Source organism: Zingiber officinale, chromosome 8A (genome assembly GCF_018446385.1).
Source record: "Zingiber officinale cultivar Zhangliang chromosome 8A, Zo_v1.1, whole genome shotgun sequence".
In the NCBI taxonomy this organism is placed as follows: domain Eukaryota; kingdom Viridiplantae; phylum Streptophyta; class Magnoliopsida; order Zingiberales; family Zingiberaceae; genus Zingiber; species Zingiber officinale.
The window spans coordinates 120703190-120729028 of NC_056000.1; the positions used below are offsets into that span (position 1 = coordinate 120703190).

General features: G+C 40.1%; 7 non-coding genes and 11 pseudogenes across 7 annotated transcripts; all 18 read right to left on the minus strand.

Moving 5' to 3' along the window:
* Positions 1 to 13216: 13216 nt before the first annotated feature.
* LOC122012944 lies at positions 13217 to 13335 on the minus strand (annotated as a pseudogene).
* Positions 13336 to 13635: 300 nt separating this feature from the next.
* Positions 13636 to 13755, minus strand: LOC122012973 (annotated as a pseudogene).
* A 291-nt stretch (positions 13756 to 14046) lies between these two features.
* On the minus strand, positions 14047 to 14165 carry LOC122012927. Its single transcript, XR_006120367.1, has one exon. It is a non-coding gene; the product is annotated as a 5S ribosomal RNA (ribosomal RNA).
* A 291-nt stretch (positions 14166 to 14456) lies between these two features.
* Positions 14457 to 14574, minus strand: LOC122012946 (annotated as a pseudogene).
* A 5546-nt stretch (positions 14575 to 20120) lies between these two features.
* Positions 20121 to 20239, minus strand: LOC122012915. Its single transcript, XR_006120356.1, has one exon. It is a non-coding gene; the product is annotated as a 5S ribosomal RNA (ribosomal RNA).
* A 308-nt stretch (positions 20240 to 20547) lies between these two features.
* Positions 20548 to 20666, minus strand: LOC122012917. The gene has a single exon (XR_006120358.1). It is a non-coding gene; the product is annotated as a 5S ribosomal RNA (ribosomal RNA).
* A 327-nt stretch (positions 20667 to 20993) lies between these two features.
* Positions 20994 to 21112, minus strand: LOC122012964 (annotated as a pseudogene).
* A 297-nt stretch (positions 21113 to 21409) lies between these two features.
* On the minus strand, positions 21410 to 21528 carry LOC122012976 (annotated as a pseudogene).
* Positions 21529 to 21824: 296 nt separating this feature from the next.
* LOC122012983 lies at positions 21825 to 21943 on the minus strand (annotated as a pseudogene).
* A 296-nt stretch (positions 21944 to 22239) lies between these two features.
* LOC122012986 lies at positions 22240 to 22357 on the minus strand (annotated as a pseudogene).
* Positions 22358 to 22639: 282 nt separating this feature from the next.
* LOC122012955 lies at positions 22640 to 22758 on the minus strand (annotated as a pseudogene).
* A 295-nt stretch (positions 22759 to 23053) lies between these two features.
* LOC122012932 lies at positions 23054 to 23172 on the minus strand. The gene has a single exon (XR_006120372.1). It is a non-coding gene; the product is annotated as a 5S ribosomal RNA (ribosomal RNA).
* Positions 23173 to 23468: 296 nt separating this feature from the next.
* On the minus strand, positions 23469 to 23587 carry LOC122013225. The gene has a single exon (XR_006120545.1). It is a non-coding gene; the product is annotated as a 5S ribosomal RNA (ribosomal RNA).
* A 290-nt stretch (positions 23588 to 23877) lies between these two features.
* Positions 23878 to 23996, minus strand: LOC122012958 (annotated as a pseudogene).
* Positions 23997 to 24292: 296 nt separating this feature from the next.
* LOC122012968 lies at positions 24293 to 24411 on the minus strand (annotated as a pseudogene).
* Positions 24412 to 24726: 315 nt separating this feature from the next.
* Positions 24727 to 24846, minus strand: LOC122012945 (annotated as a pseudogene).
* A 295-nt stretch (positions 24847 to 25141) lies between these two features.
* On the minus strand, positions 25142 to 25260 carry LOC122012938. The gene has a single exon (XR_006120376.1). It is a non-coding gene; the product is annotated as a 5S ribosomal RNA (ribosomal RNA).
* Positions 25261 to 25556: 296 nt separating this feature from the next.
* On the minus strand, positions 25557 to 25675 carry LOC122013229. Its single transcript, XR_006120549.1, has one exon. It is a non-coding gene; the product is annotated as a 5S ribosomal RNA (ribosomal RNA).
* Between the last annotated feature and the right edge of the window lie 164 nt (positions 25676 to 25839).

Below are 25839 nucleotides of genomic sequence, written 5' to 3' on the forward strand. Positions count from 1 at the left end.
AAAGTACGCTCGTAACTCGTTCCCTAGAAATGCACTATGGGAATCAATCATAGATGCCTATAAGATTTATAGGAACCTCTCTAAATTAAAAATAGATGAATTATTTTATGAATTAGAGCTACATGAACAAACTAACGACTCAAAGGTCAAGAAAGGAATTACTTTTTTTGTAGGTACATCAAAGGGAACTAAACCTGAAGATGAGACTGAATCTGAATTAGAGTCAGATGAAGAAGAGCAACAGTGAACCTGGTAAGGAAGATGGTCACTAGATGCAAGAAAAGCTTCACCAAATGGGACATGAAGAAGATGTCTAAGTCTGCATCCAACAACACAAAAGCAAACGACATATGCTACGATTGTAATAAGAAGGGGCACTTCAAACACGAATGCCCGACCGAAGTCTAAGTCAAGAAGACAAAAAAAAAGAAAGCACTAAAAGTGACTTGGGATGAGTCTTTGGATGGATCAAGAGCAGACAAATCGAAGCAAGCAAGCTACCTCATATTGATGGCAAGCAAAGGTGACTTAAACGAAGAAGATGAGTCTGAATATGAGTCGAGCCATAAATCTTCATTCGGGTCAGACTGGCCTGATGTAAATTATTTTATCAGCATAAATTCATTTAAGATAATTGCTTGAATAAATAAAAAATTAATTAAAATCGAGGAACATAATAAACAACTCCTAAAGGAAAATAACATCCTTAAGGAATAACTGAACATGAACTCGGTGACTAGCTAAGTTCAAGACAAATATTTAAGTCAGTTGTAAAACATGAGGAAGAAAACTATGTCCTGAAAGTCAAGTCAACGAGCTCAAAGAGCAGTTGGAAAAGTTTACCTTAGGAACCAAGTACCTAAACATGATGCTTAGATCCCAAAGAGCTGTGTATAATAAAACTGGACTTGGATACAAGTCTAACACTGTGATTAAATCATTTTTAACTGTAACTCAAAATTCAAAGTTAACTAAAGCTTGGGTTCCGAAAGCATTCCTAACCATGCAAGTAGGACTCAATCAATACTATATACCAAAAGATAAAATTCACTATATAAATCCAAATAAACCAAATAAATTACTCTTAACCTCAAAAATTAAAACCTCAAAAATAAATTTAAAGAATAAAGTAAATAAACCTAAATTAAACAAAAAAGTCAATATAAACTCAGACTATAACCAAGTCTACTATAACTATAAAGCAAATCGACATAAACCTAAAGCCTAAACCCGAAGTCCAATAATTTAGGGGAAGGTTCCAAACTAATTGACACCTACAAAAATAATAATTTATCCGAGTGGGTAATTAGGACTAGATTAAATAGGGACAAAAGTTTAACTTGATAAATGATACTGGTGAAGTTTTGGATGATAGTAGGTTAAGAAAGCTCTACCTATGCATGTCTAGGAATATATGACTTCGACCTGTATATTTGGCTTAATGGAACTAACTGAAGCTACCCCTTACGAATCCTGACTAGTTAGACCAGAGCTTTGTATTAAGTTTAGTGGATAGGACTATTTAGAAAATTTCGAATGCATGATTATTCTAATAATGTTTAGGTGACTCACCACAGCTTAGAAGTCTATCCAAAGAATACCTGTTTGTTGAACCCAAAACTAAACTTGAAGCTAACACAAAGTTAAACCAAACCCTGAAATTCAACTTAACTCATCTCACAAAATTATAGGATTCCCTGATTGAAAATATATATCAGGTGAGATGACTAAGGATTTAATTTAAAATAAAAATTAAAATTAAAATTAAAATTCAAGTTTAAATTTTAATTTAATTCAAACTAAGGTCACACTTAAACTGAATTCTTCTCTTTTCTTCCTAATCTTTGTAGGAATCTAAGTGGATATTCGATAGTGGTTGCTCCCGACACATGACTGGGGATCAAAAAATATTTACAAACTTGACATAAAAGACTAGAAATAGTTGTCTTTGGAAATAATAACAAACTTAAGATAATTGGGATAGGTAACATTGAACTAGAATCTAACTTTGTTATTCATAAAGTACTACTTATTAAAAATTTTGAATTCAATCTACTCAGTGTTAGTCTATTGTGTGATTCAAAATATAAGGTTAGATTTATATCCACTGGATGAGTAATTAAGCACATAAAAGACCCTACAATAAAATTGAAAGGACTTAGGAATAATAACATTTATATAATTAACCTAGCCAACCCCTTACCTATGTGTCACTTGACACAAAAAGAGGAAACCTAGTTGTGGCATAGGAGAATGTTTCACATTAACTTTAGAAACCTCTCCAAACTAAATGGCTTAGTTAGAGGACTACCAAAATTACCCAACTTAAACTCAACAATCTGTAATGTTTGTCAACAAGAGAAAACTGACTAAGTCAACCCACAAATCAACTAATCTAACTCAAACTAATTCAATCCTTGAATTACTACATTTAGATCTATTTAACTCACATGGGATTAAGTACAATAATGGAAATTTATATTGTCTAGTAATAATTGATGATTACTCAAGATTCACTCAGGTAAAATTCCTAAAAAATAAAGATGGAACATTTGAAATATTTAACAATCTTTATAAACAAATTTAAAATGAAAAATATTTGAAAATTAAGAGAATTAGGAGTGATAATGGCCGGGAGTTTAAAAATCATAAGTTCACTAAATTATACTTAGAAAATGAGTACCACCAAGAATTCTCATGCCCTAACACACATCAACAAAATGAAATAGTGTAAAGAAAAAATAGAACTCTCTAAGAAGCCACTAGAACAATGCTTAATGAATACCAATTACTAAAATATTTCTGGGCAGAAACTATTAGTACAACCTGCTATATACAAAATAGATCACAACAATAAATAAGAAATATAATAAAACTCCATTTGAAATTTACTATAATAAATTACCAAATATCGAATACTTTAAGGTATTTGAATGTCCTATTTACATATTAAACACAAGAGAATACTTAGAAAAATTTACCTCAAAAGAAGAAAATAGAATATGCTAGGATGTATACTAAAAGTCTAGCTTTTGTATGAACATTTATATTTTGAAATGAGAATCACTTTGGTCAAATGTTGCATTCTATATGTTAATGCAGTTGTCCATTTAATTTATATTATAGATAACATGGTGTGTGGTGCCACACAGAAGATCATGTTATCAGTTCCTTATAAATTATAAATAGTAGCTCACGATCGAGATGGATAGGGACAAACTATTAGAATGGTTATAGTGTAATTTGGTATTAGTTTATCTTGACTATAAAATTACACTAGTACACTATGTGTGTATTGAGCAAGATCATTTGAGGTTGTTCGATTTATACTGACTGCATAAAAGAACAGAACCTCTATTATTATGGATGTGCATTCTCTTAATCCTGATATAATAACAAACACGTATACTTAGTATTTGTTTCTTTGACTTATCAATAGGTGAGATTTATTTATTAAATTGATAAGCCCGATGAGTTGGGAGATAGTACCATTTATATGGTGTGTTTTTGATTATAAATGGAAACTGTGTCCTATTTATTTAGGTTGATGATGTCCCCTTGAGGAGCTCAAAAAGATTATCATGTAAACCCTGCAGGTGGACTTAGTCCGACATGATAATAAGGTTGAGTGGTACTACTCTTGGAGCTAGATGTTAATTAAGTGAGTTGTCAGTAACTCATTTAATTAATGGGCATATGATATCTTAAACACAGGGAGACTAACGCACTTATGATAAGTAGGAGCCCATATTATAATATGGGATTAGTGTGGTAGTTCAATAATAACTCTTTAGTGGTATGAGTTATTATTGATGAACTTGAGTTGGGTGTTCGGGTCGAACACAGGAAGCTCAAGTCCATCAGGAGGCCAAAATCAATTCCTCCTCTCGGTCCCTGTTGTAGCCTCTATAAAGCCTTGCATTCACCCATTTTGGTTTTGCTTCCTACCCAAGAAAGGGGCCGTCCACATCCTTGCTTGGTGCCCAAGCAAGGGGTCGGCCAAGCCTTGCCTCCTACCCAAAAAAGGGGTCGGCCATATCCTTGCTTGGTACCCAAGCAAGGGGTCCTGCAAGCCTTGCTTGTTGCCCAAGCATAGGGCCGGCCAAGCCTTGCTTGGTGCCCAAGCAAGGGGCCAACCACAATAAAATAAAATAAAAAGAAAAAAGGGAGTTATAAAAAGGGAGATTTTTTCTCTCAACAGAATTCTAAAAAATCTATTACTTTTTCTCCTTTTTTATCTAGTGCATAGGGTTATAAAAGGAGAGGAGGTTGTGCCACAATAATCAATCAATTAAGAATTGATAAGTTTCTCTCCACAACTAAAAACCCTCTCCTTTCCCTTAAGGTTGGCGCCCCATCCTTTTCTTCTTCCCTTTCTTCCCTCTAGGGTCGGCGCCCCACTTCCTTTTCTTCTTCCCTTTCTTACCTCTAGGGCCAGTGCCCCATCTTCTCTTGGTGGTCAGAGCTTGGAGGAAAAGAAAACGAAGAGACGAAGCACCTTGGTGGCTGGCGGTTTGGAGGAGAAGAAGAACAAGGAGGCGCCCTTTTTCTTTACATCTTTCGGTGGTAGGTGTCTTAGAAACAAAAAGGGTTTGGGTGTTTTTATCTTGGTAGATCGTCACCCACACGACGTCCAAGAAGAGGAGAGGAATACGAAAGAAGATCAAGAGGTCTTTGTCTATAAAGAAAAGTACAACTAGTTATTTATTCCACAGCGCAACTAGTTTTGTTTTCTTTGTATGGATCCTAAAATACCAACACAAGAGGCTAGCGATTTTGTGTTTTGACTTTGTGTGTCGATTTTGTGTATCGATTTTGTATTTCAATCTTGTGCTTTGATTGTGGTCTCTGTAGGTAAACCTAAGGTTACTGCAAGGAGCTTAAATATTCAATTTATTTGAAAGAATTTGTCTAGGAAGTGGTGGATGATCCCATAACCAAGAAAGTCGAGGGCCTCGCCAATGACCTGGAAGTCAATCCTTGAAATGGATATTTAATCAACTTCTGTAATATGGTTTAACTTTTGAAGAACACATGAGTTAAACTTGAATTAATAATGTTAAGTTTTGTTTGCAATCCAAGTTCAACTTCTGAAAAGCACATGAGTTGCTAGGAAAAGTTCTGTGCTTGTATAAATTTTTTTTACAAGGGAAACATAACGAGATTCCGAGTAGCACCCAACAATTGGTATCAGAGCCAAGTTTTCTGCCTCTGTGTGTTTGGTTTTCAGTTAAATTATGCACTTTTCATACATAAATTTAGGCAGGATAATAGTAGAATGTGCAAATAGATTAACTCTATAGTTGCAGACATCCTAGTTCCAACTATTATGGCCCTATTGTGTTTGTGTGTGATTGGACCCTCAGGTATGTTGAGGGCATTTTATGTGTGTGCATGATTGTAATTATTAAATATAGCAGGAGCTATATTAGTTTTAGGATTTTATATTCTGTTCGATCTAGATTACATGTGCATTCCCTTGTGGAATATAGGACCGATAAATGTAAAATTTTATTTTTATCACGGATCGTATCCTTGCGAGGCGTGGTGCTATTTGAGGACCAGAGGCGCAGCATAAAAGGAAGCAAGATAGACGCGACGACATGACCCGTTGGCAGCGGCTAGGGTCAGCGACATACGGAGGACAACTATGGATGAGGCCATAATAGTTGGAATTTTTTTTTTTCATATTTATTACCTTTATGTGCTGTGATGTGTATGCTTTTGTGTGCATGTGTGATAAGTGTGCATGTTAAAATTCCTCATTTAAATAACTAAGTAGGAGAGAGTTTATTTATTTAAATTCCACGGTCTCCATTACTAGTTTGTAAGTGATGCATTCAAAATTGCGCATTGGCTTTAAGTGTCTTCCTCCACATCGGATAAGTTTGTTTGCGGATCACTAGATCAAACTTCCTCTATGGATGATTATAGAAAATTATTTAGATTTGTGTGATCTTCTCCATCTGAAGGGGCATAATTCTAACTAATGGGTTAAGTAATCAAGTAATGGTATACACTTAGGTGCATCTAATAGTATCCTCACCATTGGAGTCACTGCTATTATTTTGTGTGACCGAAGACAAACCAACTATTAATTTTATTTGTCATAAAGTTAAGTTGACAAGATAATAAAATTAATGGGTAAAACCCCCTCTTACAAATGTTTGAATTTGTATATGTCCACACTATTGTGGCATACAAAATTCACGGTGTTTTGAGGTGTTGGTGAATTTAAATTATATTATTTGAGGAATCAATATTATTTTAAATTCTAAAGTTTTGACCAAATATTTTGTGATTCTCAGGATTTCAAAATGGCTTTCAATTCTCTTGCTGTTATTTTAAAAGAAAACAAACTCACTGGTCTCAATTATATTAATTGGAAATGAAACTTGGACATTGTCTTAACTGCTAAAGGGTACGAGTTCGTACTTTTTGAGGTCTGTCCTAACGTGCCTAATAGCAATTCTAGTGAAGAGGAGATTGACAGGCATAGGAAATGGGTCAAGGCAGATGAGATGTCGCAGTGTTATATTTTGGCTTCTATGTTAAATGTGCTGCAACATCAGCATCAGGTCATGCCTACTGCCTATGACATGATGTACAATCTCAAAGAACTCTTCAGACACCAGAATCGGGCTGCCAGGCAGAAGGCTATCAGAAACTTGATGACAACCACCATGACTGAGGGGACACCCATGAGGGATCATATCCTCAAAATGATGGCTCATTTAAATGAAATACAAATCCTTGGAGCCAAAATCGATGGGGAAACCCAGGTCGATATCATTCTCCAAACGCTGCCCAAGAGTTTTGAGCAGTCCTGCCTAAACTATAATATGAACAAAAGGACATATTCGTTGGAGGAACTTCTGATAGAACTCCAAGCAACAAAAGGGCTATTTCGTCAAAATTCTTAAATTTACATTGCTGAAAACATTTCTGCTTCTAAGCCAAAAGACAGGAAGAAGAAAAAGAAACAAGTTTGTTCAGCAAAGAAAGTGATTCGACCTCAAGGGACTGGACCGCAAACAGGTGTGAAGAAGCCGAAAGGAAAATGCTTCACATGCAAAAAGTTTGGACATTAGAAGGTGGACTGTCCTTGTAGAAAGCAGAATAATAAAGGTATATCTTATTCATTAGTTGTTGAAACATATTTAGCGGTGTTATCTGTTGGATCGAGACGCGCTAGAGCAGGGGGGGGGGGGTGAATAGCGCTCGCGGCTATTTTGTTCGTATCAGAATCGTAAAAAGCGTAAGAGTTAATGTAGCGGAATAAAAACAAACACACAAAGACGCAAGAGATTTTTACTTCGTTCAGAGCCTAAGGCGACTCCTACTCGAAGGCCTGCAATCCTTGATCGCTTCTGGTGGGCAACAACTATAAGCTCGATCATTACAAACTAAGTATTACAAGAAATGCGATAAAAGAAATCTATACCGACGACGAAAAGAGAAATCTTGGAGCTCTGGGTCGTCAGAGACTTGTAGCAGCACTTCCAGGAGTCTTTCGGAGCAACACGTTAAAGAAAGAAGACTTGGAATTCGTTGAACAAAGCTGCTGGTCGAACCCCCTTATAAATAGTGTTCAAGGCGCCTTGAATGCTACCCAAGGCGCCTTGAATAGGCCAAGTCAGCCGCGGAGATGAGGAGCGAACTGGTCGAATCTTATCACAGATTCAAGGCGCCTTCCACTGTTCACAGGGTGCCTTCATCTGTTCAAGGCGCCTTCCACTGTTCATCAAGGCGCCTTGAACAGCTTCTCGTAGCCAGCTCCAGCCTTGCACCCGAGGCGCCTCCAAGCTCCATGAAGGCGCCTCAGACACTATTCATCCGAGGCTTTGGGTTGCTTCTTTGCACCTGCAAGATACGTTAGTCCCAAACACTATCCTGCAGCACAAAGTTAGCACATAATATAATAAATATGACAAATGAAGTATTGACAGTCTCCGGACTGTCCGAGTCTGACTTCGGGTTTCCAACCGGAAATCCTAGGTCGACCCGACGCCTACTGTTCCCTCTACGGGGAACGCGTCCTCACCTACTCCACTCAGGAGATTTACCTGTTGCCAGTATGATCCTCCAAATCGACTGGACTTTTGCTCAGCACTCGATGCTTCCGGACTTTCTGCTGGACATCCGCTTCCCGGCTAGTCCAGTCTTTCACCTGGTTCGCGACACCAGTACTTTCCACCTAGGGTTACCATCCCCTAGGACTTTTTGCCTGAAGTTATCGACCTGCCAAGACTTTCCGCATAGGGTTACCACCCCCTATGACCTAGGGTTACCACCCCCTAGGGTTTTTCCCTTTGCCTAACCGCAGCTAGGACTTTCCTGAAATCCTCAAGTAGACTTGTTAGAATACAATACACCTTAACTTTGAATCCTTTGCCATTATCAAAACACGAGTTCGATCGTCGGATGCTTTCCGCACCAACATTATCTACCAGTACCTGGTATGTAGATACGGGAGCCACTGATCATGTCTGCAATTCATTGCAGGGGTTCCAAGAAACCCAACGACTACATGAATGGGAGATCACCGTCTACATGAGCAATGCTACGAGAGTGGTGGTTGTTGCAGTGGGAGATGTTTGTTTATCTTTTGATAGGAATAAAACTTTGATTTTGAGAAATTGTCTTTACGTACCATCTTTTAGAAAGAACTTGATTTTAGTTTCTAAATTATTTAAGGATGGATATTCTATTTCTTTTGATGACAAAGTGGTTGTCAAGAAAAATAGGGAGATTATCTGTTCTGGTACGTTGGTTGGTAATTTGTATACTCTTAAACCAAAAACTCCCGCGACGCAACAAATGAAAATTAATAACACATCTTCTAATTCTAATAAGAAAAAGCAACTTTCGGAAATGAACCAAACATATCTTTGGCATCTAAGGCTTGGTCATATTAACTTGAGTAGGATTCAAAGGCTAATAGGCGATGGACCTTTGGGTTCATTGGTGGTGGAAGACTTTCCAACCTGCGAATCTTGCTTGGAAGGAAAAATGACCAAGAGACCTTTTAAGGCCAAGGGGTATAGAGCCAAAGAAGTATTAGAAATGGTTCATTCTGATTTATGTGGACCTATGACTATTCAGGAAAGAGGTGGTTTCTAATATTTTGTCTTTTTATAGACAACTATTCGAGATATGGGTACATTTATTTGATGCGCTGCAAGTCTGAGTGTTTCGATAAGTTCAAAGAGTACAAGGCTGATGTGGAGAAACGTCATGGTAAAAGTATCAAGACACTATGGTCTGATCGTGGTGGCGAGTATCTCTTAGGAGAGTTTAGGAGTTACTTATCAGAGGTTGAGATTCAATCCCAACTGTTTGCACCTGGTACACCCCAATAGAATGGTGTAGTGGAACGAAGGAATATGACTCTTATGGAAATGGTTAGATCAATGATGTGTTATTCAGAATTGCCAAATTCATTTTAGGGATATGCTCTGGAAACGACGGCATACATTCTGAACTTGGTACCTTCTAAATCAGTACCCTCTACTCCCACAGAATTGTGGAATGGGCGTAAGCCTAGTATAAGACACATTCGGATTTGGAGTAGTCCAGCACATGTGCCGAAGGGAGATGCTGATAAGTTGGAATCACGTACAGAAGTTCGCTTGTTTGTGGGTTATCCTAAAGGAATAAAAGGTGGTTTATTTTATAGTCCTAAAGATCAGAAGGTCATTGTTAGTACCAATGTCCAATTTTTAGAAGAGGATTATGTGATGAACCATAAGCCCATGAGTAAAATTGTTCTTGAGGAAATAAGAGAGGACGCGTCTAATTTAGTACCAACGGTACAAGATGAGATACCACAAGAAACTGCAATACGTGTCACAAATGATGCACAATTACAGGTAGTGCCTCGTCGTAGTGGGAGGGTTGTTCGACAACCTGATAGATTCATGTTTTTGGGAGAGTCTTCGGACTTGATCCCTGGTGAACATGAACCTGATCCCTGGACATATGATGAAGCACTCCAAGATAAAGATGCAGCATCTTGGCAAAGTGCAATGAACTCTGAAATAGAATCTATGTATTCTAATCAAGTCTGGGAGCTTGTAGAACCACCAAATGGTGTAAAAGCCATTGGATGTAAATGGGTCTACAAAAGGAAAAGAGGGACAGATGGGAAGGTGAAAACCTTTAAAGCAAGACTTATTGCAAAGGGGTATACTCAGAAATAGGGAATCAATTATGAGGAAACCTTTTCGCCGATAGTCATGCTTAAGTCTATCCAGATTCTTTTATCTATTGTTGCTCATATGGATTATGAGGTTTGACAAATGAATGTCAAGACAACTTTCCTTAATGGAAGTCTTGAAGAAAACATCCATATGAAGTAACTAGAGGGATTCATTGCAAAGGGCAAAGAGCATCTACTTCGTATGCTCAATCGGTCCATTTATGGACTGAAGCAAGCTTCGAGATCTTGGAACATCCGGTTTGATGAAGTAATATAGTCTTATGGATTTATTCAGTGTCCAGATAAGTCTTGTGTATATAAGAAAAGTGACAGAAACGTTGTGGTATTTCTTGTACTATACGTAGATGACATTTTACTCATTGGCAACAATGTCAAAGTGTTGTCAGACGTAAGGGTATGGTTGTCCAAGCAATTTGATATGAAGGACTTGGGAGAATGTGGGCATATTCTTGGGATCAAAGTAATAAGGGATCGCAAGAAAAAAAATGTTGTGCTTATCCCAAGCTTCATACATCGATACTATCCTAGCTTGTTTTAGCATGTAAAATTCCAAGAAAGGTTTTCTACCTTTTTGACATGGAGTACCTTTATCTAATGAGATGTATCCTAAAACATCAAAGGAGATAGAGGAGATGAAGGCAGTTCCTTATGTTTCGGCTGTAGGAAGCCTAATGTATGCAATGCTATGTACGAGACCGGATATATGTTTTACCGTGGGCATGGTTAGCAGATATCAAAGTAACCCAGGACAGGGACATTGGACTGTCGTAAAGCATATATCAAAGTACCTAAGAAGGACTAGAAATTATATGCTAGTTTACCAGGCAGATGATTTGCTCCCTATGGGTTACACGGATCAGACTTCTAATCAGATGGGGACAGTAGTAAGTCAACCTCGGGGTATGTGTTTACTTTGGGAGGTGGAGCTATAGCATGGAGGAGTATTAAGTAGAAATGTGTTTCAGACTCCACCATGGAAGCCGAGTATGTGGCAGCCTCTGAGGCAACCAAAGAAGTTGTATGACTTAGAAACTTCTTGATAGACTTAGATGTGATTCCTGGTTTGTCCAAAATTATCACAATTTATTGTGATAATAGTGGTGCAGTAGCAAACTCGAAGGAACCATGAGCCCATAAGGCAAGTAAACACATTGAGCACAAGTACCATCTGATATGAGACATCGTAAAGCGAGGAGAAGTTGTTGTTACCAAGATTGCATCAGCAGATAACCTGACAGATCCTTTCACTAAGGCCCTTCCGGTGAGAGCTTTTGATGGGCATGTTGAAGGGATGAGAATCAGATGTATGACAGCATATATGACAGCATAGTCTTTTAGTATAAGTGAGAGAATGTTAGGATGTATACTAAAAGTCTAGCTTTTTGTATGAACATTTATATTTTGAAATGAGAATCACTTTGGTTAAATGTTGCATCCTATATGTTATTGCAGTTGTCCATTTAATTTATATTGTAGATAACATGGTGTGTGGTGCCACACAGAAGATCATGTTATTAGTTCCTTATAAATTATAAATAGTAGCTCACGACCGAGATGGATAGAAATAAACCATTGGAACGGTTGTAGTGTAATTTGGTATTAGTCTGTCTTGACTATAAAATTACACTAGTACACTATGTGTGTATTGAGCAAGACCATTTGAGGTTGTTCGATTTATACTGATTGCATAAAAGAACAGAACCTCTGTTATTATGGATGTGCGTTCTCTTAATCATGATATAATAACAAACACGTATACTTAGTATTTATTTCTTTGACTTATCAATAGATGAGATTTATTTGTTAAATCAATAGGATCGTAGAGTTGGGAGATAGTACCATTTATATGGTGTGTTGTTGATTATAAAAGAAAATTGTATCCTATTTATTTAGGTTGATGATGTCCCCTTGAGGAGCTCAGAAGTATTATCATGTAAACCCTACAGGTGGACTTAGTCCGACATGATAATAAAGTTGAGTGGTACTACTCGTGGAGCTAGATGTTAATTAAGTGAGTTGTCAGTAACTCATTTAATTAATGGACATATGATATCTTAAACACAGGGAGACTAACGTACTTATGATAAGTTGGAGCCCATATTATAATATAGGATTGGTGCGGTAGTTCAATAATAACTTTTTAGTGGTATGAGTTATTATTGATGAATTTGAGTTGGGTGTTCGGGTCGAACCTAGGAAGCTCAAGTCCATCAGGAGGCCAAAATCAATTCCTCATCTCGGTCCCTGTTATAACCTCTATAAAGCCACGCATTCATCCATTTTGATTTTGCTTCCTACCCAAGAAAGGGGTCGGCCACATTCTTGCTTGGTGCCCAAGCAAGGGGCTGGCCAAGCCTTGCTTCCTACCCTAGAAAGGGGTCGGCCACATCCTTGCTTGGTGCCCAAGCAAGGGGCCGGCCAAACCTTGCTTGTTGCCCAAGCATAGGGTCGGCCAAGCCTTGCTTGGTGCCCAAGCCTTGCTTGGTGCCCAAGCGAGGGGTCGGCCACGATAAAAGAAAAAAAAAAGAAGAAAAAAAAGGGAGTTATGAAAAGAGAGATTTTTTCTCTCAACAGAATTTTAAAATATCTATTACTTTTTATTCTTTTTTATCTGGCGCAGAGGGTTATAAAAGGAGAGGAAGTCACGCTTAACTTCGGAGTTCTGATGGGATCCGAAACATTAGTGCTGCTATGATCGAACACATCCTTTCTACCACACTCTCCCTATTTAAACCGCCAACGGCCCCCGCACGAATCAACCCTCTGCCGTCAAACCCCTCCCTCCCCCCGACGAAACAACCAAACAACAAAAATCAAAAAATTTAAAGTCAAATAAACAAACCACTACAGCTTCCCGTACGGTCACCACCGCCTTCCGGGGGAAGGGAACAAAAAAAACAATTAACGAATAAACAACCCACGAAAAATAGACACAATGATACCATGTATTTATTAAAAACAACGATAACAATAATAATACTAAAATAACAAAAATAGGTGTAACCCGAGGACTTCCCTGGGGGTCACCCATCCTAGTACTGCTCTCACCCAAGCACGCATAACTTCGGAGTTCTGATGGGATCCGGTGCACAAGTGCTGGTATGATCGTACCCATCCTTTCTACCACACGTACTCTCCCTATTTAAACCGCCAACGACCCTCGCGCGAATCAACCCTCCGCCATAAAACCCGTCCCTCCCCCCCCCCCACCCCACCCGACGAAACAACCAGACAACAAAAATCGAAAAATTAAAAGTCAAATAAACAAACCACCGCAGCTTCCCGTGCGATCACCATAGTCTTCCGGGGGAATGAAACAAAAAAACAATTAACGAATAAATAACCCACGAAAAATGGAAACACTGATACCACGTTTTTATTAAAAAAAAACAATAGCAACAATAATACAAAAATAGGTGCAACACGAGGACTTCCCAGGGGGTCACCCATCCTAGTACTACTCTTTCTCAAATACGCTTAACTTCGGAGTTCTGATGAGGATCTGGTGCATTAGTGCTAGTATGATCGCACCCATCCTTTCTACCACACTCTTCCTATTTAAACCGCCAACGGCCCTCCCGCGAATCAACCCTCCGCCGTCAAACCCCTCCCCCCGGGGAAACAACCAGACAACAAAAATTGAAAAATTAAAAATAAAAAAAAAAAAGAAACCACCGCAGCTTCCCGTGCGGTCACCACCGCCTTCCGGGGGAAGGGAACAAAAAAAACAATTAACAAAAAAACAACCCACGGAAAATAGACACAATGAAACCACATTTTTATTAAAAACAACAGTAACAATAAAAATACCAAACTAACAAAAATAAGTGCAACACGAGGACCTCCCAGGGGGTCACCCATCCTAGTACTGCTCTCGCCCAAGCATGCTTAACGTCGGAGTTCTAATGGGATCAGATGCATTAGTGCTGGTATGATCGCACACATCCTTTCTACCACACTCTCCCTATTTAAACCGCCAATGGCCCTCGTGCGAATCAACTCTCCGACGTCAAACCCCTCCGTCCCCCCGACGAAACAACGGACAACAAAAATCAAAAAATTAAAAGTCAAATAAACAAACCACCGCAGCTTCCCGTGCGGTCATCACCGCCTTCCGGGGGAAGGGAACAAAAAAAAACAATTAACGAATAAACAACCCACGAAAAATGGACACACCGAAACCACATTTTTATTAAAAACAACAGTAACAATAATAATACCAAACTAACAAAAATAAATGCAACACAAGGACTTCGTAGGGGGTCACCCATCCTAATACTGCTCTCGCCCAACACGCTTAACTTCGAAGTTCTGATGGGATCCGGTGCATTAGTGCAGGTATGATCGCACCCAACCTTTCTACCAGACTCTCCCTATTTAAACCGCCAACGGCCCCATGCGAATCGACCCTCCGACGTCAAACACCTCCACCCCCCATCCCCCCGATGAAGCAACAGACAACAAAAATCTGACAATTCAAAGTCAAATAAAAATCCACCACAGCTTCCCGTGCGGTCACGACAGCCTTCCGGGGGAAGGGAACCCAAAAAAAGAGACAACTAACGAATAAACAACCCACTGAAAATAGACACACTAAAATCTATGCACATCCGCATAGACCGTCTTTCTTCTTAATGAACAACACTAGAGCTCCCCGGGGTGAATGACTAGGGCGGATGAAACCCTTGTTAAGTAGCTCCTGAAATTGTTCTTGTAACTCTTTTAGCTCTGCTAGAGAAATTCGGTATGGAGCTTTTGAAATTGGGTTGGTGTCAGGAATCAATTCAATTTAAAACTCCACTTCTCTGTTGGGAGGTAGTTCAGGTAACTCTTCTGGAAATACTTCTGGATACTCACAGACTACCCGAACATTTTCCTGCTTGGGTCTTTCTTGTTCTTCTGTGCTCGGTCCTCAGTACAAACGTACGGGAACGTTCTCTTCTTGACATCTAGTTATGCAGAGAAAAAGGCTTGATATCTTCTCTTTCCTTTCTAAACATACTTATGTATATGAATATAAGAGAAACAAAACTTCTATCTTACTAAAGCGCATATGAGCAAACACTCTATACAGCAAATGATAAGGAAAAGCATAAAAGAAAATTAAAATACTTTCTTACTTGAAGACGGCAAGGATGGTGCTGATGTGTGATGCTGGAGAATGGGGACTGCTCTGATACCAACTGTAACGACCACCCTTCTCACTACTATACTACTCTCTAAGGGTGACCGTTACTTAACTACTGACTCTACTTAACCGGTATGATCGAAACCACGAGGAGTCCTTACCGAAAAATTTCGGCAGAGTCTCCCCTGTACCGGTGACCATAAACTGAGATACATACATAGTATACATCAGCCACAGGCGGCTGGAATATATATCAAACACTCACGCAGTTAAATAAGTGACAAACATCAAAATATCTACTTATTAAACGGAACTCATCTCCATGCAATCTAAAACAAAAATAATCCCAAATGACATGAATTTAAAATACAACTTCAAATGTTTATTAATTACTAAAATGCGGAAACTTAAAAATGCCCCAAGTTTCTCCCATAGTCCTGGCATCACACATCATCGAACACCTCCTTTAGATGTACCCTACGTTAAACCAAGCTTAATTGAAACTTCCTATTCCTGGTCATATTAAAAATTCCTGTATAACTTTAGTAACCACAACAAATTACCAGCATTACCAAACAAAGGACATTCCATTACACACATAATTATTCACACATCCATATTAAATAATACCTTATTCAGAAGGTTAAATTACAAGATCTGTTCACAAAATACCCGTAAAACCGGAATGCGATGCATCCTCTGCGAAAACCCAATTATATCCGAAACTTAAAACTATCTTGAAGAACCAACACAGGATAGGAATCAGAAGTCAACTTACCTAATTCTGTCCAAAAAAATTCGAGCCAATCAAAGAACACCAAAACTCTTCAAATTCAACCCAACACCACCATCATGGTTTCAAAGAGAAAACACAAATCGAATCCACAACTCCAAATCCATTCAATGAGACATAAACAGAACTGAACAAGATCTGGCATAGTTAAAAGATCAAAACCTTATAGCCTAAAATCATGCTTCTGTAACAAGATCTTACCTAAAGATTCCTCGAACTTAACTTACCACGGAAAGAGCACCTTAAAACCGGAGGAAACAAGTAACGTTAACAAGAACCATATCCCTAACAAATCATGAATTCCGTTCAACTGATTCTGAAAACTCAAAGGAAAACACTGAATCGGAGTTCGTAGCTACTCTTCTGCAGGTGAGGAAAGCACTTACAATGATTCTTGGATTCAAACCAAAGGAGAAGAGCTCTAAGGTTTCGGTTGGCTGAGATCTTGGCCTCCTCTTCGTGCTCACGGGCCCTCCTCGACGAAGGATCGTGATGGCGTGGAGAAAACCCCTCGGAAGACCTTGGTCGGCCGCCGGAAGACAATGCCCTAGCTCTCCTTCGTTTTCGACCGAAGAGAACCGCCGCGCGCAGGAGAGGGAGAAGGGAAAGGAAAAATTAGGTTACTGTAAAAATCAATCCCTAAGTTCTGTTTAACTACTACTACTCAACTACCACTTAAATTAATTTCGTCCCTTATTTGATTAGCAATGACCGCTGGCCCACTTGGTTAGCCGGGTTTTGACCGAGTCAGAGGTTGCTGGTTCGAACCTCGGCTTGGACATTTTTTGTCAAAACTTCCTTTGTTTAGTAAAAATACCAAACGACCTCCAAAAATTGCATAAAGATTATCTAAAAATCCCTATAATATTTCTATAGCATTTTTAAATATTTTTAAATTACTTTTAGGACTCGAATTGAGGAAATATGGGTTGTTACAATTCCCCATACCTTATAAAAAGTTTGTCCTCGAACTTAGAATAATTCCAGATATTTCTGTCTCATACTATCCTCACGCTCCTAAGTAACTTCCTCGTGCTTCTGGTTCTAAATGTCTTTCACTAATGGTACTCTTTGTTCCTTAGTCTCTTAACTTCTCGGTCCTCTATCATTCATATCGTATTGTACTCACTAGGGGTCCTTGGAAGACTTGTTATAAAGTTCCTGGAGACCGTAGGTGCATTAGTCACACCAAATGGCATGACTACGAATTCATAGTATCCATATCTGGTCTTGGAAACTGTTCTGGACGCATCACTTCCTTTCACTTTCGACTGATGGTTCCTAGAACGTAGGTATATTTTAGAGAACATTGTTGCCCTCTTTAGCTGATCAAATAGATCATCTATTCTGGGAAGAGGGTACTTGTCCTTAACTGTTACTTCACTCTGCGCTCTAAAATCTATGCACATCCGCATAGACCGTCTTTCTTCTTAACAAACAACACTGGAGCTCCCCGGGGTGAATGACTAGGGCAGATGAAACCCTTGTCAAGTAACTACTGAAATTGTTCTTGTAACTCTTTTATCTCTGCTAGAGAAATTCGGTATAGAGCTTTTGAAATTGGGTTGGTGTCAGGAACCAATTCAATTTCAAACTCCACTTCTCTGTTGGGAGGTAGTTCAGGTAACTCTTCTGGAAATACTTCTGGATACTCACAGACTACCCGAACGTTTTCCTGCTTGGGTCTTTCTTGTTCTTCTGTGCTCGGTCCTCAGTACGAACGTACGGGAGTGTTCTCTTCTTGACATCTAGTTATGCAGAGAAAAAGGCTTGATATCTTCTCTTTCCTTTCTAAACATACTTATGTATATGAATATAAGAGAAACAAAACTTCTATCTTACTAAAGCGCATATGAGCAAACACTCTATACAGCAAATGATAAGGAAAAGCATAAAAGAAAACTTAAATACTTTCTTACTTGAAGACGGCAAGGATGGTGCTGATGTGTGATGCTGGAGAATGGGGACTGCTCTGATACCAACTGTAACGACCACCCTTCTCACTACTATACTACTCTCTAAGGGTGACCGTTACTTAACTACTGACTCTACTTAACCGGTATGATCGAAACCACGAGGAGTCCTTACCGAAAAATTTCGGCAGAGTCTCCCCTGTACCGGTGACCATAAACTGAGATACATACATAGTATACATCAGCCACAGGCGGCTGGAATATATATCAAACACTCGCGCAGTTAAATAAGTGACAAACATCAAAATATCTACTTATTAAACGGAACTCATCTCCATGCAATCTAAAAAAAAATAATCCCAAATGACATGAATTTAAAATACAACTTCAAATGTTTATTAATTACTAAAATGCGGAAACTTAAAAATGCCCCAAGTTTCTCCCATAGTCCTGGCATCACACATCATCGAACACCTCCTTTAGATGTACCCTACGTTAAACCAAGCTTAATTGAAACTTCCTATTCCTGGTTATATTAAAAATTCCTGTATAACTTTAGTAACCACAACAAATTACCAGCATTACCAAACAAAGGACATTCCATTACACACATAATTATTCACACATCCATATTAAATAATACCTTATTCAGAAGGTTAAATTACAAGATCTGTTCACAAAATACCCGTAAAACTGGAACGCGATGCATCCTCTACGAAAACCCAATTATATCCGAAACTTAAAACTATCTTGAAGAACCAACACAGGATAGGAATCAGAAGTCAACTTACCTAATTCTGTCCAAAAAAATTCGAGCCAATCAAAGAACACCAAAACTCTTCGAATTCAACCCAACAACACCATCATGGTTTCAAAGAGAAAACACAAATCGAATCCACAACTCCAAATCCATTCAATGAGACATAAACATAACCGAACAAGATCTGGCATAGTTGAAAGATCAAAACCTTATAGCCTAAAATCATGCTTCTGTAACAAGATCTTACCTAAAGATTCCTCGAACTTAACTTACCACGGAAAGAGCACCTTAAAACCGGAGGAAACAAGTAACGTTAACAAGAACCATATCCCTAACAAATCACGAATTCCATTCAACTCATTCCAAAAACTCAAAGGAAAACACGAATCGGAGTTCGTAGCTACTCTTCTGCAAGTGAGGAAAGCACTTACAATGATTCTTGGATTCAAACCAAAGGAGAAGAGCTCTAAGGTTTCGGTTGGCTGAGATCTTGGCCTCCTCTTCGTGCCCATGGGTCCTCCTCAACGAAGGATCGTGATGGCGTGGAGAAAACCCCTCGGAAGACCTTGGTCGGCCGCCGGAAGACAATGCCCTAGCTCTCCTTCGTTTTTGCCCGAAGAGAATCGCCGCGCCCATGAGAGGGAGAAGGGAAAGGAAAAATTAGGTTACCGTAAAAATCAATCCCTAAGTTCTCCCTTTATAAATCCAATATTCTGTTAACCAACTAATACTTAAATATATTTCACTTCCCTTCTTATTAAGAATCATCCGCTTGAACACTTGGTCAACGGGAACAACTTAGGTTCGGTTCTGGTTGGAGTCGCAGGTTCGAATCCTCAGCCGAGCCTTTTATTTCCAATTGTTTTCTGTTTAACTACTACTACTCAACTACCACTTAAATTAATTTCGTCCCTTATTTGATCAGCAATGACCGCTGGCCCACTTAGTTAGCCGGGTTTTGACCAAGTCAGAGGTTGCTGGTTTGAACCTCGGCTTGGACATTTTTTTGTCAAAATTTCCTTTGTTTAGTAAAAATACCAAACGACCTCCAAAAATTACATAAAGATACTCTAAAAATTTCTAAAGATCCCTAGAATATTTCTATTACATTTTTAAATATTTTTAAATTATTTAAAGACTCGAATTAAGGAAATTTAGGTTGTTACACGGTCACCGCCGCCTTTCGGGGGAAGGGAACAAAAAAAAAGAGACAATTAACGAATAAACAACCCACGGAAAATAGAAATACTGATACCACGTTTTTATTAAAAAAAATAACTATAATAATACTAAAATAACAAAAATAGGTGCAACACGAGTACTTCCCAGGCGATCACCCATCCTACTACTGCTCTCGCCCAAGCACGCTTAACTTTGGAGTTCTGATGGAATCCGGTGCATTAGTGCTGGTATGATCGCACTCATTCTCTCTGCCACACTCTCCTTATTTAAACCGCTAACAGCCCTCGCGCGAATCGACCCTCCTTCGCCAAACCCCTCACTCCCCCCGACGAAACAACCCGACAACAAAAATCGAAAAATTAAAAGTCAACTAAACAAACCACCGCAGCTTCCCGTGCGGTCACCGCCGCCTTCCCGGACGCAGATGCGGACGAAGGGAACCCAAAAAAAGAGACAATTAACGAATAAACAACCCACGGAAAATAGACACACGCGTATACCACGCTTTTATTAAAAAAAATAGCAATAATAATAAAAAAATAACAAAAATAGGTGCAACACGAGGACTTCCCAGGGGGTCACCCATCTTAGTAATGCTCTCGCCCAAGCACGCTTAACTTCGGAGTTCTGATGGAATCAGATGCATTAGTGCTGGTATGATCGCACCCATCCTCTCTACCACACTCTCCCTATTTAAACCGCCAACGACCCTCGCGCGATTCGACCCTCCACCGCCAAACCCCTCCCTCCCCCCGACGAAACAACCCGACAACAAAAATCGAAAAATTAAAAGTCAACTAAGCAAACCACCGCAGCTTCCCGTTCGGTCACCACCGCCTTCTAGGACGCGGGCGCAGACGCGGACGCGGACGCGGACTAAGGGAACCCATAAAAAGAGACAATTAACGAATAAACAACCCACGGAAAATAGACACACTGATACCACGTTTTAATTAAAAACAACAATAACAAAAGTAATACACAAATAACAAAAATAGGTACAACACGAGGACGTCCCAGGGGGTCACCCATCCTAGTACTGCTCTCGTCCAAGCATGCTTAACTTCGGAGTTCTGCTGGGATCTGGTGAATTAGTGCTGGTATAATCGCAACCATCATTCTTACCACATTATTCCTATTTAAACCACCAACAACCCTCGCACGTATCGACCCTCCGCCGTCAAACCCCTCCCTCCCCCCGACGAAACAACCAAACAACAAAAATCGAAAAATTGAAAGTCAACTAATCAAACCACTGCTGCTTCCCGTGCGGTCACCACCGCCTTCCTGGGGTAGGTAATCCAAAAAATGAGACAATTAACGAATAAACAACCCATGAAAAATAGGCACACTGATACTACGTTTTTATTAAAAAACCACAATAACAATAATAATACTAAAATAACAAAAATAGGGTCAACACGGGGACTTCCCGGGGGGCCATCTATCCTAGTATTGCTCTTGTCCATGCACGCTTAACTTCGGAGTTCTGATGGGATCCGGTGCATTAGTGCTGGCATGATCGAACCGATCCTTACTACGACACTCTCCATATTTAAACCACTAACGACCCTCGCGCGAATCGACCCTCCACCGTCAAACCCCTCCCTCCCCCCGACGAAACAACCAGACAACAAAAATCTAAAAATGAAAAGTCAACTAAACAAACCACAGCAGCTTCTCGTGCGCTAACCAACACCTTACGAGGGAAGGGAACCCAAAAAAAGTGACAATTAACGAATAAACAACCAACGGAAAATATACTCACTGATACCACGTTTTTATTAAAAACAACAATAACAATAATAATACTAAAATAACAAAAATAGGTGCAACACGAGAACCTCCCAGGGTGTCACCCATCCTAGTTCTGCTCTCGCCCAAGCACACATAATTTCGGAGTTCTGATGGGATTCAATGCATTAGTGCTGGTACGATCGCACCCATCCTTTCTACCACACTCTCCCTATTTAAACCGCCAACAACCCTCGCGCGAATCAACCCTCCGCCGTCAAACCCCTCCCTCCCCCCGACGAAACAACAAGACAACAAAAATCAAAAAATAAAAAGTCAACTAAACAAACCACCGCAGCATCCCGTGCGGTCACCACCACCATCCGGGTGAAGGGAACCCAAAAAAAGAGACAATTAACGAATAAATAACCCACGGAAAATAAACACACTGATACCGTGTTTTTATTAAAAACAACAATAACAATAATAATACTAAAATAACAAAAATATGTGCAACACGAGAACTTCCCAGGCGGTCACCCATTCTAGTACTAATCTGCCCAAGCACGCTTAACTTAGGAGTTCTGTAGGGATCCGATGCATTAGTGATGGTATGATCGCAGCGATCCTTTCCACCACACTCTCTCTATTTAAACCACCAACGACCCTCGTGCGTATCGACCCTCCGCCGTCAAACCCCTCCCTCCCCCCGACGAGACAACCAGACAACAAAAATCGAAAAATTAAAAGTCAACTAAACAAACCACCGTAGCTTCCCGTGCGGTCACCTAAGGGAACCTAAAAAAAGAGACAATTAACGAATAAATAACCAATGAAAAATAGAAACACTGATACCACGTTTTTATTAAAGACAACAATAACAATAAAAATACTAAAATAACAAAAATAGGTACAACACGAGGACTTTGCAGGGGGTCACCCATCCTAGTACTGCTCTCGTCCAAACACGCTTAACTTTGGAGTCCTGATGGGATCCGGTGGATTAGTGCTAGCATGATCGCACCCATCCTTTCTACCACACTCTCCTATTTAAACCGCCAATGGTCCTCGCGCGAATCGACCCTCCGTCGTCAAACCCCTCCCTCCCCCCGATGAAACAACCAGACAACAAAAATCAAATAATTAAAAGTTAACTAAACAAACCACCGCAGCTTCCCGTGCGGTCTCCACCACCTTCCGAGAGAAGAGAATCCAAAAAAAGAGACAATTAACGAAAAAATAACTCACAGAAAATAGATACACTGATACTACGATTTTATTAAAAACAACAATAACAAAAATAATACTAGAATAACAAAAATAGGTGCAACACGAGGACTTCCCAAGGGGTCACCCATCCTAGTACTGCTCTCGTCCAAGCACGCCTAACTTCGGAGTTCTGATGGGATCGGGTGTATTAGTACTAGCATGATCGCACCCATCCTTTCTACCACACTCTCCCTATATAAACCGCCAACGACCCTCGCGCGAATCGAACCTCAGCCGTCAAACCCCTCCCTCCCCCAGATGAAACAACCAGACAACAATAAACAAAAAATTAAAAATCAACTAAACAAACTACCGCAGCTTCCCGTGCGGTCACCACCGCCTTCTGGTGGAAGGGAACCAAAAAAAAAAGACAATTAACGAAATAACAACCCACGGAAAATATGCACACTGATACCATGTTTTTATTAAAAATAACAATAACAATAATAATACTAAAATTACAAAAATAGGTGCAACACGAGGATTTCCCAGGGGGTCACCCATCCTAGTACTGCCCTCGCCCAAGCAAGCTTAACTTCGGAGTTCTGATGGGATCCGGTGCATTAGTGCTGGTGTGATCGCACCCGTCCTTTCTACCACACTCTCCCTATTTAAACCACCAACGGCCCTCGCGCGAATCGACCCTCCGTCGTCAAACCCCTCCCTCCCCCCGACGAAACAACCAGGCAACAAAAAATTAAAAGTCAACTAAACAAACCACTGCAGCTTCCTGTGCGGTCACCACCGCCTTCCGGGGGTAGGGAACCCAAAAAATGGGACAATTAACGAATAGACAACCCACAGAAAATAGACACACTGATACCACGTTTTTATTAAAAAAAAACAATAACAATAATAATACTAAAAAAAAAAAAATAGGTTCAACACGAGGACTTCCTAGGGGGTCACCCATCCTAGTACTGCCCTCTACCAAGCAAGCTTAACTTCGGAGTTCTGAAGGGATCTGGTGCATTAGTGCTGGTATGATCGCACCCGTCCTTTCTACCACACTCTCCCTATTAAAACCGCCAACGACCCTCACGCGAATCGACCCTTCGCCGTCAAAGCCCTCCCTCCCCCCGACGAAACAACCATACAACAAAAATCGAAAAATTAAAAGTCAGCTAAACAAACCACCACAGCTTCCCGTGCGGTCACCTCCTCCTACCGCGCGAAGGGAACCTAAAAAAAGAGACAATTAACGAAATAAAAACCCAAGGAAAATAGATACACTGATACCACATTTTTATTAAAAACAACAATAATAATAATAATACTAAAATAACAAAAATAGGTTAAACACGAGGACTTCCCAGGGGATCACCTATCCTAGTACTGCCCTCGCCCAAGCAATATTAACTTCGGAGGTCTGATGGGATCTGGTGCATTAGTGCTGGTATGATCGCACCCATCCTTTCTACCACACTCTCCCTATTTAAACAGCCAACGACCCTCGCACGAATCGACCCTTCGCCGTCAAACCCCTCCCTCCCCCTAACGAAACAACCAGACAACAAAAATCAAAAAATTAAAAGTCAAATAAATAATCCACCGCAGCTTCCCGTGCGGTCACCACCACCTTCCTGGGGAAGGGAACCCAAAAAAAGAGACAATTAATAAATAAACAACTTACGTAAAATAGACACACTGATACCACGTTTTTAATAAAAACAACAATAATAATAATAATACTAAAATAATAAAAATAGGTGGTGGCCGCACGGGAAGCTGCGGTGGATAATACTTCCCAGGGGGTCACCCATCCTAGTACTGCCCTCGCCCAAGCAAGCTTAACTTCGGAGTTCTGATGGGATCCGGTGCATTAGTGCTGGTATGATCACACCTGTCCTTTCTACCACACTCTCCCTATTTAAACCGCCAACGACCCTCGCGTGAATCGACCCTCCGCCGTCAAACCCCTCCCTCCCCCCGACGAAACAACCAGACAACAAAAATCGAAAAATTAAAAGTCAACTAAATAAACCACCATAGCTTCCCGTGCGGTTACCTCCGCCTTCCGGGGGAAGGGATCCTAAAAAAGAGACAATTAACGAATAAAAAACCCACGGAAAATAGACACACTGATACCACGTTTTTATTAAAAGCAACAACAATAATAATAATACTAATATAACAAAAATATGTTCAACACGAGGACTTCCCAGGGAGTATCCCATCCTAGTACTGCCCTCGCCCAAGCAATCTTAAATTCGGAGTTCTGATGGGATCCGGTGCATTAGTGCTGGTATGATCGCACCCGTCCTTTCTACAACACTATGCCTATTTAAATCGCCAACGGCCCTCGCGTAAATCAACCCTCCGCAATCAAACCCCTCCCTTCCCCTGACGAAACAACCAGACAACAAAAATCAAAAAATTAAAAGTCAAATAAACAAGCCACTGCAGCTTCCCGTGCGGTCACCACCGCCTTCCGGGGGATGGGAACCCAAAAAAAGAGACTATTAACGAATAAACAACTCACGGAAAATAGACACACAGATACCACGTTTTTAATAAAAACAACAATAACAATAATAATACAAAAATAACAAAAATAGGTGCAACACGAGGACTTCCCAGGGGGTCACCCATCCTAGTACTGCCCTCGCCCAAGCAAGCTTAACTTCGGAGTTCTGATGGGATCCGATGCATTAGTGCTGGTGTGATCGCACCCGTCCTGTCTACCACACTCTCCCTATTAAAACCACCAATGACCCTCGCGCGAATCGACCCTCCGCCGTCAAACCCCTCCCTCCCCTCATCGAAACAACCAGACAAGAAAAATCGAAAAATTAAAATTCAACTAAACAAACCACCGCAGCTTTCCGTGCGGTCACC